This window comes from Alligator mississippiensis, chromosome 15, assembly GCF_030867095.1.
Source record: "Alligator mississippiensis isolate rAllMis1 chromosome 15, rAllMis1, whole genome shotgun sequence".
NCBI classification, from domain to species: domain Eukaryota; kingdom Metazoa; phylum Chordata; order Crocodylia; family Alligatoridae; genus Alligator; species Alligator mississippiensis.
This window is the reverse complement of record NC_081838.1, coordinates 14,486,487-14,502,358: the sequence shown is the minus strand read 5'-3', so window position 1 is coordinate 14,502,358 and position 15,872 is coordinate 14,486,487. Positions and strand designations below refer to the sequence as shown.

The 15,872-nt window shown below is 44.8% G+C and overlaps 2 long non-coding RNA genes across 2 annotated transcripts; one reads left to right on the top strand and one right to left on the bottom strand.

Annotated features, from left to right (window-relative positions):
- Positions 1 to 2,146: 2,146 nt before the first annotated feature.
- On the bottom strand, positions 2,147 to 7,014 carry LOC106738913 (uncharacterized). Its single transcript, XR_001372106.3, has 2 exons — positions 4,814 to 7,014; positions 2,147 to 3,042 (listed from the first exon to the last, which is right to left on the bottom strand). It is a non-coding gene; the product is annotated as an uncharacterized LOC106738913 (long non-coding RNA).
- A 1,043-nt stretch (positions 7,015 to 8,057) lies between these two features.
- On the top strand, positions 8,058 to 13,922 carry LOC132245776 (uncharacterized). The gene is made up of 2 exons (XR_009457490.1): positions 8,058 to 11,484; positions 13,030 to 13,922. It is a non-coding gene; the product is annotated as an uncharacterized LOC132245776 (long non-coding RNA).
- Positions 13,923 to 15,872: the final 1,950 nt, after the last annotated feature.

Genomic DNA, 15,872 nt, shown 5'->3' with positions numbered 1-15,872 from the left:
TTTGAGTTTCAGAAGCCCTCCCCCCCCCACACACACATTCAAGACCATGGACCAAACTGGATTCATGCACATGAGAGCAAACAGTCCCATCTACGACTGCCCTGCATACCCTGCACACTTACCCCAAATCCTCCAACTCCAACGAAGTCCATAGAGCAGGACCAGGAAAAATGTTGACCCATAAACTATTAATTTAAAAGACACCTGTGGGAGTATAATTTGCCAGTCCTCAACTAAATTAAAAAACACAGTAATAACAAACATGGGGCAAAACAATTACAGTGTTTGGCGAGTTGGCACACACAACACACGCATGTTTTTCACCTCAAGTACAAAAGATGCCGCAAACACTCCCGGCGGTCTGAGAACTGTATAAAAGTTCTCACAGATAAGGATGTTTTAATCACTTGACTTCTCTCTTCGGTGAGCCAGGTAAGTCCAATTCAGCTTCATCTCTTACAAGTATCTTTCTCTCAGCTGTAATTTAAAAACTGATCTTGCACTTCTGTTCATTGGTTTTCAGCATTGCTCAGGGTCTTTCGTTTGTTTTGGGTTTTATATTGCAGTTGGTGGGTGGCAGGAATTAGGGGCTCACAGCCTGGGAGCTTGGCATTTGAAGGGTATTTCAGACACTAATGGCTGGAGTGAAAGAGGGACCCAGCTGAGGCGATGCTGTGCTGTGTTTTGCGCAAACTGTAGATGTGCGCAGTCAGGAGTGACAGTCAAAATCCTGAGTTAGGTGTCCATGGTTCCTTTAGCTCAAATATTCAGACTCAAGGTCCTACAATCCAAACCAGGCAGCATGTTCAGACACTGCAAAGCCAGGAAGAGGGGGAGCAATATCTAAAATCCCACCTCTGTCCCCAAATGGGATTATTCCCAGCAGCCCTGATTTTGCCTGGGATTGTATAATCCACAACTGGATTCCACAATCCAAAACTGCCTAAGGCTGAATCCTTCCTGCAGTGCAACAAGCATCAGTGGTGCAATCCACCTTTGCCCCCAGATCCCAGTGGTAGGAGACAGAAAGAGGAAGTCTTGGGTTCTGGATCCTGAAGTGAATGCACATTCCCCACGTCCCAGGACTGTGCCTGCACCATCGGGCAGGGGCTGCCTAGGCCTGGACTAAAGGCTCCCTGCCCCACTCCTGCTGCAGCTGCCCCACACAGCCCTACTCCTGTTACAGGTTTAAACCAGTTTCTGATCACTTAAACTGGTTTATGTGTAATGTCTGTCCCTAGCCGAGACGTTTTTCCTGCTTTACCAGAAATATTGTAAGGACAGGCTAGCCCTGGGACAAGACTGTAAGCCTATCTGTTTCTTAAGGGTAATATATAGGAACTGTTAGCACATGAGTCTGTCTTGCTAGCTTATATCTATATCTATAAAAAGAATCTGCAAACCAATCTTGCTGCACATGCCTTTGGGCCTTTGGAGTAAGTGGTTCATAAACTGAAATCCTGTTGCATCTTCACTATAAAGTCACTAGTGGCTAACCTATAGCTAGAATAACTGTCATATTCTCCTCCATTCATCTATTATAGGCCTATAGGTACAAAACAGATTTTGGAATTGGAAAACAAGAGTCATTGACTCCAGTCACACGATAGTGGGAGTCAAGGTGTTTTAATGTCCTGTAAGATATATGGTTTGTAATCCTAAAAGTGCTCAGTGCCTTGTGCCAAAGACTGTAGTGTAAAAAGCCCTGCTAATAATGGGCATTAACATAATGGGTGGAAATCAACACTGCTGCACAGTAGCACCAGGGCACATCTTTCAAGTGTTACTAATGTGCAGTAGTTTAATGCTACCATGCATTAGCGCACTAGCACAATTTTTGCTACTACGCACTTTTAGCATCTTGTGTAGATGCGCTGGAGGAAACCTTCCAATTCTGAGTTCTGGGGAAATGCAATAGGGCACTACTGCCTCCAATGACATGATGACACAGGGATGCAAACAGGCCCCCATCTGGGCTAGGAGGGAAAAAGAGAGCACATAGATATGTTCCAGGTCTGATTATCTTCTTTGTGTAGGACTTCAAAGGGGCTTAAGTCATGCTGCGTGCGGGGCTCTGCACAGGAGGGAATTTCATCAGCAGGTTTGCAATAAGGAATGGGAGGGAAAATACCCCAGGAGGCAAAAATAATGCTACAAAGTAATTTTAATGCACAGAAGAAATTGAGTATGCAGACACAGAAGGGATCCAGAGGAGAGAGCAAATATTCCCAAGGTTTGCCAAAGGATCACAACCGGGATACTACATCTGGCCCATTTTGTACAAGGTGTGCTTCTTTCTTTACAGCTGCTGACTTTTACTACCAAGCTGCTTCCATCTATTTATTTACTACTTTTCTCCCAGAATTATGTCAAACGAGGAAAAGCACCAGGTAAAGAGGGGAATAAGTAGCTTCTCCATGATGCAGATTCTGCAGCCAAGTTTCAAGTTAGAAGCAAAGGATAGACATGCTTCTCCTTCCTGTTGACACAAAAACCCTTCTGATAACTGTGGCTGTGTCATGTGGTCTGCAATGGATTGCATATGGACTCTAAGGAAGCAGAGGCTTGCTTTTAAATGACAGCACAGCATGAAGAGGTCTCAATGCTTGACAGCACAGACAATTCAAAGTTCCTAGAGTGAGAAAGCAAAGTGTAGGAAACAGGTGTATGCGGGGGGAGTCTTCTAGCAATGTGAAACCTATCACAACGGACGTGCTGAGCTCTTAGCACTGCTCCAAGCCATGTCCTCTGGGTCAGCCATGAATCTGTATCTTGCTTTCCATGTCTGTGTTGCTCCAAGTGCCGTGGATATTTGAGCTGGATTTAGCATGGCCAGCCGTTCCCAGAGCTGCCCCTACGGCACCACCAGGGGGGTGCAGACCAGCAGCAACCACGCCAGACCAGCCTTCCCCATTGGTCATAGCAACAACACGTGTATGGTGGCCTTCTACGCTGGTGGGGAAAACAGTCAGACTGGCCCGGGTAATGGAGGTCTTCAATCACATCCAGGCTGTCAAACATCTTGCTGTGCTGGAGGTGAACCTGAAACACAGCAGGGAGCAGAGGAAACATGACACAACTGTAGTTCTGATGGGATCAAGGGTTAAAACTTGGGTGCGAGTCTCAGGGAAATCTGGCAGGGACCCGGAGACTGGGGGATGGAGCAGGAAAATGATGACCTCAGCCCTCCTTTCTGCCTGTGTCACTGCTCTCCTTTCCTCCCTGTTGTCTGTTTGCTGCACTTCCCCTCAGCCTCTCCCCTAAACAAAAGCTTTGAAGCCTTCTCACTTTCTTTGCCTGCAAAATCCTGGCTGGGAAGCAGGCTCCAGGGCTGTGTGGGGCACCTGGAGCAGGAGTGGGGCAGGGAGCCTTTACTCCAGGCCTAGGCAGCCCCTGCCCGATGGTGCAGGCACAGTCCTGGGACGTGGGGAATGTGCATTCACTTCAGGATCCAAAACCCAAGTCTTCCTCTTTCTGTCCCCTACCACTGGGATCTGGGGGTGAAGGTGAATTCTACGTCTGATGTTTTTTGCACTTCAGGAGGATTCACCCTTAGACAAGTTTCCAGTTATGTATCTCACAGTCCCGGGCAAATCAGGGCTGCAGGGAATCACCTGAGCCGGGAAGAGAAGTGAGATGCCAAATATTGCTCCCTCTCTTTATGACTTTGCAGTGCCTGAGCACATTGCCTGGTTTGGATTCACGGAGATGAGCTAATGGAGCCATGGACACCTAACTCAGTATTTGGATGTCACTCCTGTCTGTGCACACCTCCACTTTTCACAAGAGATGGCACAGCATCACCTCTGCTGGGTCCCTCTTTCACTCTGGTCATTAGTGTCCCCAATGCCCTTGAAATGCCAACCTCAGTGGCGGGCCCCTAATTCTTGCCACCCACCAACTGCAAAAAAAGCAACAAAAGCAAAGGAAAGACCATAAGCAATGCTGAAGCTCCAGTGCAGTAAGAGTCAAAACTTATTGCTGGTTGCAATGACAGCCATAGAAAGGCCAACTTGGAGATCAATGAGGGATTGGATGATCAGATCCCTCTGCTTCTGGTCACATGCTGTGTCCCAGTTCTTCTTCTCTGTCCCTTGCTCCCCTTAAACTGCTCTGCTGACCAGCCCCTCTCTAGCCCCCTCAAAGCTGGGGAACTCAGCTCTTTTTGGGGGGAAGAGTGCCACTTCCTATCATTTCTGAAAAACATTTCATGCAGGCTGACATAGAGACATGTGAGGAACATTCTTGGTGACTGACCCCTTATGAGTCAGCAAATTTGCTAACAAATACATGGAAAAAGAAAGTGTTATGGTACCTGATATTTCTAATTACACATCAAAAAACCCAGTGCATCAGGTGAGCAATTCTGTTAATCTTTTGTCCTTTCCCCAATACTGCTAAGTAGCACTTGCTTCTGAAAGCAGAAAGAAAACTTGGAAAGGATGCACTGTGGAATTTCTTCTGTACACAACTAAGTTAAAAGCTGATTCAAACACCTAATCCTTAGGGGAGAAAAAGACTAGTCATCCCAAATTCCCATGTATCTATCAAATTTCTGCCTTTTCTTTGAAAGCTTCTGCAATTAAAAGCTGAATATGAAGTTTGTCTCAATGATTCAAACACCCAAACGTTAGTTCTTTAGTTCCCTTTAATTCCCATTAGTTTTGTTTAGTTCTCATTCTACCATTCTTTAGTTCCCTTTAAAATCCTAAAATATTGCAACGTATATAGGCAAGATTTAGTCCTAATGTTAAAGATTGTTTAACACAGCATCCCCATAGTTAAAAAAGAGATTGAACTGAATCAGACTTACCTGATTTATAACGGAGAGTAAATCAAGAGAAGTGAGTAAAGAGCAGTGTTTTGTGACTCCTTTTATACAGCTTCAGAAACTGCTTGGTACCTGCTAAACACCCTTTAGTGTTTATCAGATGCAAAACGTTCTGTTGTGGATGCCACACCTTTCATTGAAATAATTGTTTTCCTTGGTTTTTTTTTCTGATTATAAGCTGTCCTCAGCAGAATTCTCTTCCTCCACAAAGAAGGAAAAGAGGAAGGAGATGGCAACATGATGTACGTGGTCATTGTTTACTCCAAAAGATGATTCAGAAGAAGCTCGACCCAAAAAAACAAGAGACGTGAAAGCCAAACATGGATGTGACTCTCATATAATTATACTCTTGTTAATGACACATTTACAAGTCCAAAATGCCAAGCCTTATTTAATCTGGCAAAGTGCTACCGTTATCTTGCAACACAATCTCACAGGACTCACTCAGTCGGTTGAAGGTTGCACAAAATGCAGTCAGGACTATCAAGTGTCTAAAGTCATTTAGTGGCAATAATGTGACCTTCACCTCAATGTCCCACTGCTTAGTTTAATAAAAAATAAGGATAATAACAGACACAGAGGATATTCTAATCCTCTCAGAATTTAGGATGCACTACATTAACAATCATTACAGGGGCAAATCATTGCATTTCTACAAATGTCATACTTTCCTACTGGAAGACACCCCTGTATGTAGCAATACAGATACATTGAAAATGCAAATCAAGCTCACTGGTTTTTAAGTCTTAATTAGGTCATGAGTTATTATGGCCTTGCAATTTGGGGCTTTTTAATTTGCATTATAAAATGATCAGTCGGTTTCTATCCCTTTTTTGTAAACTATTTCCTTTAAGATTTCACAGACCTGGTATCACTTAGCACAGCAATAAACATCTAGAGCGCTCGGAAGAGACAAAGAGGGAAAGACTCTTTTTCTTCCTCAAATTAAATGAAAACTTTCTTGGGGTTTTGTTCTGTTAGAGGGTGGGAAGCTCCTTGCCAAACATGGCTCCTGCCACACACCAAGTCTGGTCAGGATTCAGATTAGCTTCATCACCTCAACACACTTCACCTCAGTAAGAACACAAGAAATGCCACGCGGGACAGATCGTAGGTCCATCCAGAAGGTCGCAGGTGTCTTACAGTGGATGAGGGCAGGTGAAGGAGAAGAGTATTGAAGCAGAACATAACCACATTGTCTCTTCGGACCCTCTCCCTCTGCAGCTCCCAGATGACCAGGAATTTTTTTTTGTCTCGCTTGCATATCTTATTAGGCTTTGCATTTGGAAAATATGAAGTTGCCAATAACTGTCTTGCCTAGCTATGGAAAAAGTCAAGGACATCCATATCATACAGTTTTACAGCTGTAATTTAGAGCTTTCATAAGACCCCATGCTTTCTTTTCTCCTAATACCATCCTCAGAATTTGCCAGCAGGCAGCTTAGCAATAGTCTTCTGTTCTGAATCCTGATCCTGCTGCATTGGTGAAACCACTGGCAGTCATTAAACAAATGAAATTTTAATTGACATGCAGGGAAATACAGAGCAAAGCCAAAAGAATACAAAATAACAGAAAAAAAATTAAATGAAATAATACACAATTAAAGTTCAACACTCCAGGTTTTTAAAAAGTGTAAGTGGGGTTCACAAGATGTGTGAAGCATCTGAATCCTTCCACAGGTCAATGGGCTGACATCCATGGGTTTTGGTGGCCACAGAATCAGAACATTTCAGATGCGCACCTGACCATGCTATACAATGGCTCCTTCCCCACTGGAGTTTCAGAAAACCCAGCGTATAAGACCGTGGAGCAAATTGGATTCATGCACATGAGAGCAATTGGTCCCACCTACGACTGCTGTGCGTACCCTGCAGACTTACCCACAATCCTCCAACTCCAATGGATTCCATAGAGCAAGACCAGGAAGAAGGTTGACCCATAAACTTTTAATTTAAAAGACACCTGGGGGGCAGTTATTTGCCAGTCACAAGCTAAAGTAAAAAAACACAATAATTACAAACACGGAATGAAACAATTACAGTATTTGGAGGGTTGGCACACATGACACACGCATGTTTTGTAGCTAATAAGGACGTCAGGTACAAAAGATGCCTCAGACGCTTCCAGAGGTCTGACAACTGTATAAAAGAGCTCACAGATGAGGATGCTTTAATCACTTCTCGTCTTTTATCTATGGTGAGCCAGGTAAGTCCAATTTGGCTCAATCTCTTACAGCTATTTAAGTTTTATATTTAAAAAAATGATCTCGCACTTGTATTTATTGATTTTCAGCAATGCTTAAGGTCTTTCTCTTGTTTTTGTTGCTTTTATTGCCTTTGTTGCAGTTGATTTGTTGGCAGGAATTAGGGTTTTCTCAAGTGAGGTTGGCATTTCAAGGGCATTTGGGACACTAATGGCCAGAGTGAAAGAGGAACCCAGCTGCGGCAATGCTGCCATGTCTTATGCAAAGTGTAGGTGTGCACGGTCAGGAGGGACAATCAAAATCCTGAGTTAGGTTTCCATAGCCCCCTCATATCAAATGAAGAGACTCAAGCTCCTCCAATCCAAACTAGGTAGCAAGATCAACCACTGAAAAGTCCAGAACAGAGGGAGTAATATCCAAAATCCCACCTTTCTCCAACTGGGGTGATTCCCTGCAGCCCTGACATATCCCAGGATTGTGGGATCCAGAACTACCAACTGCCTAAGGCTGAATCCTTCCTGCAGTGCAACAAGTGTCAGAGGTGCAATCCACCTTCGCCCCCAGATCCCAGTGGCAGGAGACAGAAAGAGGAAGACTTGGGTTCTGGGTCCTGAAGTGAATGCACGTTCCCCACGTCCCAGGACTGTGCCTGAGCCATCAGGCCAGGGGTTGCCTAGGCCTGGATGAAAGGCTGCCTCCCCCACTCTTGCTGCAGCTGCCCCACAGGGGCCTGGAGCCTGCTTTCCAGCCAGCATTTTGCAGGCAAAGAAAGTGAGAAGGCTTCAAAGCTGTTTTTTTAGGGGAGAGGCTGAGGGCAAGTGCAGCAAACAGACAAGAGGGAGGAAAGGAGAGCAGTGACACAGGCAGAAAGGAGGGCTGAGGTCAGCATTTTACTGCTCCGTCCCCCAATCTCCAGGTCCCTACCAGTTTTCCCTGAGAGTCGCACCCAGGTTTTGACCCTTGATCCCATCAGAACAGCACATGTGTCATGTTTCCTCTGCTCCTTCTGTGTGCTTCAGGTTCGCCTCCAGCACAGCAAGATGTCTGACAGCCTAGGCATGTTGGAAGACCTGTGCTACCAGGACTCATCCTGTTGTTGGAGACCCCGCCGCAGAAGGCCATGTTATTGTTGTTGCTATGATCCATGCACTGGAGAGCTAATCTGGCAGGGTATGTGCTGTTGCCCTTTGTGGCATGGTAGGGGCAGATATGGAAGGTGATGGCCATGATCAATACAGATCAAATAATTATGGCATTTGGAGCAACACAGACATGAAAAACAAGATACAGATTCATGACTGACCCGAAGAACATGGCCTGGAGCAGAGCTAAGCACTCAGCACCTCCATTGTGAGGGCTTCGCGTTGCTGGAAGACTCCCTCCCCCATACACCTGTTTCCTACACTTTTGCTTTGTCCCTCTAGGAACTTTGCATTTTCTGCATCATTACACATTAAGGGCTTTCCATGCTGTGCTGTCATTTAAAAGGAAGTCTCTGCTCCCGTAGAGTCCACTTGTAATCCATTGCAGACCACTTGATATAGCCACAGTGGTGCAGAAAGGTTTTGGTGTGAACAGGAAAGAGAAGCTCTTTTATCTTTTATCTTTTGCTTCTTTTGCTTAATCTTGGCTACACAAACTGTATCATGGACTAGCTGCTGGTTCCCCTCTTTTCCTGGTGCTTTTTCTCATGAACCAATATTCCAGGGGAAAAAAAAAAGTAAATAAATAGATGGAAACAGCTTGGTAGTAAAAATCAGCAGTTGCAAAGCAAGAAGCACACCTTGTACAAAATGGGCCAAGTATAGAATCCCGGTTGTGGCCTTCTGGAAAAAATTGGGAGTATTTGCTCTCTCCTCTGTATCCCTTCTGTGTCTGTATAACTCAGTTTCTTCTGCGCATTGCCATTACTTTGCAGAATAATATTTGCCTCCTGGATTTCTTTTCCCCTCCATTCTTTATTTGCAAACCTGTTGGTGAAATTTTCTCATGTTCTCAGCCCAGCACATGGCATGACTTAATTCACATTGAAGTCCTACACAGAGAAGAAAATCAGCCCTGTTAGTGTGCCCTGTACACATGTTTGTGTGCCCTGTACTTTTCTCCTAGCCCAGCTGGGGTGTTTGCTATTCTTTCTCATATAGAGCACCTGGTCCTTTTCCTCTGCTGCTGCTCCATGACTGATAATACTGTGCTTTCTACACTGGAGAAACCTAATGCCAGCACTGAAATCTCTCCAGCCCGTTCCTCCTATACTATTAAAAAAAAAGAGTAGTTGCTCTCATGCCTCCCTCCCAGTTGCTTCTACTGCCAACCTGGTTTAATCAAAAGCATGGTCAAATTAAGACCAATGAATCTGAAGCAGAACTGATTTATAAACCTGGATTTTAAACAAGTCTTTATGAAAAAAGGGGAGCCCGGGGCCTGTGTCCAATCTATTTGTGCATGTAACTGGAGGCAGTAGTGCCCTATTCCATTTCCCCTGAACTCAAATGATGAAGGTTTCGTCCTGTAGGATTACAGGGGAGAACGGAGACTGCCGAGCTGCTTGAAAGTCCTGGAGTGACGGAGAGCTGGAAATGAAAAGCCAGATACAAATGCACAGCTGAGTTTACCAGCATGGCTTTCAGCAGCGCTCAGCGCCCAGGTCTGTCCCCAACCTATGTGACAGTCCTGAGGACTCGGCAGCTCTGTGAAGGTGCCTGATCTATGTATTTCCAATGTTGTGCTGCATGATTGTTTCCTCACATGCTTTCAGTGATGCCGTTTTTTTCTACTTTGGTAGAATAATGGAAACAGTTTCCTTATGGAGAGCATATATAACACCAAATCTAGTCTTACAGGCCCGTTTCATTTGGATTTTCAAACTCTACAGTGACAACAATCAGAGAAGAAACACCAGTTTCTCCATTGTCTTAAATGTGGGGGGTTCTAAAATTTAAAATATATTTTTTTTACAAAAAGAGAAAGAAACCTGCATTGGTTTTTAAATGGAAATTAAATTCCAATTAAAAACCTCAAAAAATTAAAGCTCTAACAACTCACGACCTAATTAAAGCTTAGAAATGAGCGAGGGCGGTCTGCATTGTTAGAGACTCTATTGCTACATACAGCGGTGACTTCCAGTAGCCAAATATTAACTTTGTTGTAATGCAACAATTTTCCCCTGCAACAGCTTTAATGAGTGTTAATGAAGTGTTTTGATTTCCTAAATTCTGAGAACATTAGAATATGCACTGTGGCTGTCATTATCCTTTTTTTTTTTGAAACTAAGAGGTGGCACATTGAAGGGAAGGACACATTATTGCCTTGCCAGTAAACGACTTAATATAAGTTGATAGTCCTGACAGCTAGGTGTGCAACTAGCAACTGGCTGAGTAAGCCCTGTGAGATCGTGTTGTGAAATAACAATAGTGCTATCAATCTCTGATGAAATTAGGTTTGGCATATTGGACTTTATCTCCCTTGTTTTTTTGGGTCAAGATTCCTCTGAATCATCTTCTGAAGTAGCCCATGATCACGTACATCATGCTGCCATCTCCTTTCTCTTCTCCTTCTTTGTTCAGAAAGAGGAGAATACTGCTGAGGAAAAAGCAAGTCCAGAAGTTTCTTAGCTACTAATGGAGATGTCAAGTTCAGCAGACAATACAAGATAGAGAGCTTTGTTATAGGATGTCACATGTTGCTCAAATGAAAAAATGTCCCCCTCTCCTCTGCAGTTGACAGTTCCATAAATTTAAATCCTCAATGGGAAAGTCCTATTCACCTTAAAACATGCCATTAGGCTTGCCAGAAGAGGGGACGGGGAATGTGAAACCCTTCTCTAAGGTACAACCCAACATCTGAATGACTCTGAACACTTTCTGAGTGTGTGTCAGAAGCTCTGGGGCACTCCTTCCCCTTCCTCGCAGTTCTTTGGGTCTTTGTAGCACTATTATACACAACATTAATTTATGGAAATGTTCTTTAAGATTTCAATGTCAAAAAGTTTAGAAAACAGCCAGTTTGCTCTACCTTTGTGGTAAATGGTGAAAATATTTGCATCTGTTCTGAATCAGGCTCACTTCTAAGTTTGAAGAGCTGATAATTTTCCCCCAAAAAGGAAACTCTGAGTGTCAGCAAGTTTGACCCTCCTCTCCCAGTGTCACCTCTCTTAAGTCATCTCCATAAAACCATGAATGTAGTTGGGCAAGAAATATTTTGCATGGAAAAAACTTGGACGGTGCATGTGGAACACCAGGAAGCAGACGACAGATACTAATTAGAAAAAAAAACAAGGAAAACAATTATTCCCACTAAAGGTGTGGCATCCACAACAGAACGTTTTGCATCTGATAAACACAAACGGGTGTTTCTGGTGAACCAGGTAGTTTCAGAAGCTGTATAAAAGGCCTTGAAAACCAGTGCTCTCTACTCGCTGCTCTTGTTTTACTCCCTGTAGAAAATCAGGTAAGTCTGATCCAACTCTATCTCTTTTTAGCCATGGGGATTCTGAGTTCAACAATACTTTAACATTAGGACTGAATCTTGCCTATCTACTTTGGGATATTGTAGGGTACTAAAGAACTGCAGAAGCTTTCAAAGAAAAGGCAGGAATCTGACAGACACATGGGACTCTGGGATGGTCGTTCTTATTTGTCACTATGGATTGAGGGTTTGAAAGGTTGAGACTGACAAACTTCATGCCCAGACTTTAACTTAGTTGTGTACAGAAAAAAAACTCATGGTGGATCCTTTCCAAGTTTTCTTCCCGCTTTCAGAACAAGTGCTACTTGGCATTACTGGGAACAGGACAAAGATTACAAGAATGGTTGTTCTGATCCATTGGGGTTTTGTGTGTGTGTGTAATTAGAAATATCAGTTGCAGCTTCTCAGCTGCTCAGGGTTAATTAAATCCCTTTGAAACCAGCTGCTAGTTTTGCTGTTTTCATGCCATAAAAGCCTCTTTTATATATATATATATATATATATATATATATATATATATATATATATATATATTCATTAGGAAACACATGCTGGTTTACAAGGGGTCAGGGACTAAGAGTTTTACCTACATGTCCCTACCCCCGGCTCGCATGAAACATTTTCCAAAATTGATGGGAAGTGGCACTCTTCCCCAAGACAAGGGCTGGGTTCCCCAGTTTCAGTAAGTGCTTCATGGAGAAGGGGGCTGCAGACGGGCTGGGCAGGAGAGCAGCTTAAAGGGACTGGAGCAAGGGACAGAGAAGAAGAACTAGAACCCAACATGTGACCAGAAGCAGAGGGCTTTGGTTATCACATCCCATATCCATCACTGTTTGTAAGTTGGCCTTTCTACGGCTGTCATTTCATCGATGAATAATGCTTGAGTTTAGCTGTACTGCACGTTCTGCATTGCTCAGGGTCTTCCCCTTCTTTTTTCTTTTGTTGCAGTTGGTGGGTGGCAGTCATTAGGGAGCCCACAGGTGTCGATGGCATTTCAAGGGCATCTGGGACACTAATGGCTAGAGTGGAAAAGGGACCAGCTGAGGTGATGATGTGCCATGTCTTGTGCAAGATGTAGGTGTGCCCAATCAGGAGTGACAAACAAAAACCTGACTTAGGGGTCCAGGTTGCCTTTTGCTCAAATGAAGAGACTCAAGCTCCCCCAGTCCAAACCAGGAAACATATTCAGCCCTTGCAAAACATGGAAAAGAAGGAACAATACCCAATATCCCACCTCTCTCCCCAAATTGGGTGATTCCTTACAGCATTTTGCAGGAAAAGAAAGTGAGGTTTTGAAGGTGTTGTTTAAGGGGGAGACTGAGGGCAAGTGGAGCAAATAGATAAGGTGCAGGAAAGGAGAGCAGTGACAAAGGCAGAAATGAGGGCTGAGGTCAGCATATCCCTGCTCAGTACTTCAGTCTCCAGGTCCCTACCAGATTGCCCTGAGAGTTGCAGCCAAGTTTTAACTCTTGTTTCCATCAGAACTGCACATGTGTCGTGTTTCCTCTGCTCCCTGCTGTGTTTCAGGTTCACCACCATCCCAACAAGATGTTTGACAGCCTAGACACAGTTGAAAACCTGTTTTACCCAGGCCAGTCTGATTTTCATTGGCTCCCCTACCCTCAAAGGCGATACTGGTGTTGCTGCTATGACCGATACGGAAGGCTAGTTTGGCAGGGCCCATGCTGTTATCCAGGCCCCTGGTGTCGCAGTTAGGAACAGCTCTGGAAGGTGATGGCCATGCTAAATCCAGCTCAAACATCCACAGCACTGCGATGAACGAAGACATTAAAAGCAAGATACAGATTCACGGCTCACCCAAAGGACATGGCTTTAAACAGTGCTAAGCACTCAGCACCTCCCTTGTGAGGGCTCAGCACTGCTACAAGACTCCCTCCCCCATACACCTGTTTCCTACTCTTTAATTTGTCATTCTAGGAACCTTTAATTTTCTGCACTGTTAAGCATTAAGGTCCATACATGCTGTACTGTCACTTAAAAGGAAGATTCTGCTTCCCTAGAGCCCACTTGCAATCCACTGTAGACCCCTGGACACAGCCACAGTGGTGTCATAGGGCTTTGGTGTCAACAGAGATGGTCTTTTATTCTTTGCTGCTAACTAGAAACTTGGTTACACAAACTGCATCATGGAGAAGCTGCTGATTCTCCACCTTATATGGTGCTTTGCCTCGTGATATTTTTCAGCGAGAAAAGAAGTGAATAGATAGATGGAAACAGTTTGGTAGAAAAATTGTCAGCAGCAGCAAAGAAAGAAGATCACCTTGTAGAAATGGGCCAGGTGTAGAAACCCGTTTGTGACCCCTTTGGCAAAACTTGAGAATATTTGCTGCCTCCTCTGTATCCCTTCTGTGTCTGTACACTCAATTTCTTCTGTGCATTAAACTTCCTCTGCAGCATAATATTTGCCTCCTGGCTTTCTTCCCCCTCCATTCCTTATTTGCAAATGTGCTGGTGAAATTCCCTCCTGTGCAGACCCCAGCATGCAGCATGACTCACTTCCCACTAAAGTCCTACACAGAGATGAAATTCAGCCCTGGATCATCTTTCCTCCTAGCCCAGAAGGGGTGTTTGCTGTTCTTTCTCATACAGAGCCCCTGGCCCTCTTCAGCCTCAGCACCATGACTGATAATACTGCACTATCTACTTTCCAGAAACATAATACCAGCACTGAAATCTCTCCAGCCCTTTCTTTCTTAAGTATTAAAAAGAGAGAGGAACCTCAGGTTTTGCTCCCAGTCATTTCAGCCTCCAACCTGATTTACTCAAAACATATCCAAATTAAGAAATATCAATCCTAATCAGAACTCATAGAATCGTAGACAACAAGGGTTGCAAAGGACCTCAGGAGGTCACATCTAGTTCTATGGCCTGCTTAAAGTAGGACCACCCCAAATAGATTATCCCAGCCAAAGCTTTGTCTAGCTGGGTTTTGGAGACCCCCAAGGATGGAGACTACACCACCTCTCTGGGTAACCTGTTCCAGTGTGTTACTACTCTCTTAGTGAGAAAGCTCTTCCTAAAATCTAACCTAAACTTCCTTTGCTGCCACCTGAGACCATTGCTCCTTGTTCTGTCATCTGCCACCACTGAGAAAGGCCCAGCTCCACCCTCTTTCAAACTACCCTTCACGTAGTTGAAGACTGCTATTACGTCTCCTCTCAGTCTCCTCTTCTCTAAATGAAATAAGCCCAGTTCGCTCAATCTTTCCCCACCAGTCATATCCTCCAGCCCCCAAACCATTTATTTACCCTCCGCTGGACTCTCTCCAACTTCTCCACATCCTTTTTGTAGTGGGCGGGCCCAAAACTGGACCCAGGACTCCAGATGTGGCTTTGTGATTGGCCAGTAAAGGGCGCTTCTGTGCTGAGCCACCCACCTCACTGCACCCAATCAGAACCAGGATTCAGGTGTCTCCCCTGGGGTGCCTACGTCTGACCAACGCCCAACCTGGAGTACACCCACAAGCCTGGGGTAACCGCTGGCACCGCCCAGGATCTAGTCCGCATCAACCTTGTATCTGGGTGCTTCTTATAGCCTGAAGCATTAATAGTAGCTTCCCTAAGTCAGCTGAGCAAGGAGCTAAAAGGCTTACCTAATCCCTCTCAAGCAGGTACAGCAAAGCTTGCTATAACGGATAGCTTTATTGATTGGAGAGCGTAAGCACGGGGAGGGGTACAGGTCAGACAAGTATCAAAACACAAAAAACCTTGAGCAATCAGAAGTGGCTTGGTAGCCTTTACACGCTTCTACATCACATCTTCCTAAGTTACTAGCTAACATCCAAGTAAGGTATTCACAATTACATCCAGAGTCTGACCAAGCTCTTTCTCTGGAGGCTGCTTGGCTTGTTGGCTGTGCTGCGAAACGTGTCTTCCCCCTTCCTCACTGAGGGATCCTCTTTTACACCTACTGCAACCCCATCACTATATTACCACCAGTAGCAGCCCTGTGCTTCCAAATGACATCAGCTGGACCAGGTACGAGGCGTACTCACACGACCTGCAGTGGCAGGAACCTGGGACAATAGAGGAGCAGGTTCCCCCTACCAGTGAAATTTTAACAGCCCAGCCAGTCACATAGGCAGGGAACACAGGGCTGGGGCTGGGTTGTCTGATACAGCAGCGAGGCAGATTCGGGGCTGATTTCTCCACAGGACTCACTAGTGCTCCACAGAAAAGAAGCACTTCCCATGGCCTGCTGGCAGCACTTGCACAATGCAGCTAGGGTGCCGTCAGCCTTCATGGCACGCTGATGTCTCCTATTCAGCTTCTTGTCCACTATCACCCCCAGGTCCTTTTCTGCAGAGCTGCTGCCCAGCCAGTCGGCCCCCAGTCTGTCCCGTGGGATTG